The sequence below is a fragment of the Gigantopelta aegis genome, chromosome 15 (genome assembly GCF_016097555.1).
Source record: "Gigantopelta aegis isolate Gae_Host chromosome 15, Gae_host_genome, whole genome shotgun sequence".
In the NCBI taxonomy this organism is placed as follows: Eukaryota; Metazoa; Mollusca; class Gastropoda; order Neomphalida; family Peltospiridae; genus Gigantopelta; species Gigantopelta aegis.
This window is the reverse complement of record NC_054713.1, coordinates 23,453,795-23,455,617: the sequence shown is the minus strand read 5'-3', so window position 1 is coordinate 23,455,617 and position 1,823 is coordinate 23,453,795. Positions and strand designations below refer to the sequence as shown.

Genomic DNA, 1,823 nt, shown 5'->3' with positions numbered 1-1,823 from the left:
TACCACTCTGAAACTTATGTTGGTTATAAATTTTTGACCCTTAAATTCTTTTGAGTAGTAATATTATGAGTGACGTGAAGTGATAAAAGTGTAATAAAAGTAAACAAACGGCAAGCCACTCCTATGGAGCTAAAGAAAAGACGTTTATTTTGTTTAACCACATCATTAGAGCACATTGATCATATGTTTTACATCCAATAGCCGATGATTAATAACCAATGTGTTCTAGTGGTGTCGTTAAAAAACCCAAACGTTAGTTACATTGTGGACCTGGGGCGTTTGTTCGACCATTCATCCATTCTAAAAGTCAGCGTAATAAAATTAAGTATGAGCTAAATTGACAGTCGACACTCCACCCATCCTTGGTCCGGGTCACCCTAACACCATGAGTAAACATTCTGTTTCAATTGAACCTGTAACAATCCTAATTCACTCAATCATTCAATCGTTGGAACACACCTCAGCTATCTGGGCTGTCTGTCCAGGACAGTGGGTTAGTTGTTAAATGTTAGCGGTTAGTGAGAGAGAAGAGGGAGTGGTGGTCTTACACTGAGTCGTAAAAACTCGTTCTGGGTGGGAGCCGGTACCGGGCTGCGAACCCAAGTTGTCAGTGGGAAAGAAGAGGTTGTAGTGGTCTTACACCTACCACCGAATCGTTAAAACTCTCTCTGGGTGGAAGCCGGTACCGATACCGATACCGATACCGATACCGGCCTTAATATGTCCGATGGCTTAACCACGACACGACCGAGGCCGGCAACTACTGTGTAGTAGATATTTGATATACCTCATCCCAGTATCACACCTGAGTAGCGTCGGTCGGTAAATGTAAATAAGTAAAATGTGTTCTGACCTGATTATTTAAAACGTGATGGCTGGCCCAGCCGATATAATCCAAATACATGAAGCGTGACACGTATTATTTTATCACATGTAAGTTATGTAAAACTGAAAGACAAAAGGCTTGTATACAATCAATTACATACTATTTGTATCTACTAGACTGGCTTACCAAAAACTTGTAATCAGACGTCGTTGTTGATGACTTAAGCTAGACGTACACTTCACCGCTTATTATAACTGTTGGCGAGTAGTTGACACAATCAGTTATGCTTCTGTTCAAACCTAATCCTCATTTCTTAGTCATTTCGGTATATATGTAACACAGTGACAGTTTATATTAAATTTTGGTGCGCGTTTGTTCAACGCTTTTTAGTTGACCTAATAAAAACATGAAGTATTTCAGTGTCGCATGAGGTCGGCAATCACAGTATGAATTGACCGTAACGGGGTGCCGCGAGTAGCATATTAACTCTTAAGTGTCAAAATCTGTCATCAGGAAAACTCGACTAAGTGTGACGGCAACTGAGAAAATCGGTGGTGTGAAGCGATCGGACTTAAAGGGACAGACCCCAGTTTTTAAACATTAAGACATGTATTTCACTACAAGAGCCGTTTATTATAAATGAAATCAAACATTACTTATATTTTATTGTTTAGAAAAGTTTTAAAAACGCACGATCGGACATAGGGCTGGTAGGTAGGTACCGTGTTCACAGCCCGGTAACGGTTCTCACCCAGAGCGAGTTTTAACGACTCAGTGGGTAGGTGTAAGACTACTACACCCTCTTCTCTCTCACTAACCACTAACATAGCTGAGGTGTGTGCCCAGGGCAGCGTGCTTGAACCGTAATTGGCTATAAGCACGAAAAAATAATTTGAAATAAATAAAATAAATAATATGTTTTCACATTTGTGAAGTTCAGAAGAATGTTCGTGGGGTCGCTTTGACATCAATAAGCATATAAAAACGTCACGTCAAA

The 1,823-nt window shown here is 40.2% G+C and overlaps 1 protein-coding gene across 3 annotated transcripts in view; it reads right to left on the bottom strand.

Moving 5' to 3' along the window:
* Positions 1–1,292, bottom strand: part of LOC121390082 — a 42,037-nt gene extending 40,745 nt beyond the window's left edge. For all 3 annotated transcript variants that reach the window (XM_041521792.1, XM_041521793.1, XM_041521794.1), the window contains exon 1: positions 1,013–1,292. The gene's annotated coding sequence lies outside the window, so the exon portion shown is untranslated. The remainder of the gene's footprint in view (positions 1–1,012) is intronic.
* Positions 1,293–1,823: the final 531 nt, after the last annotated feature.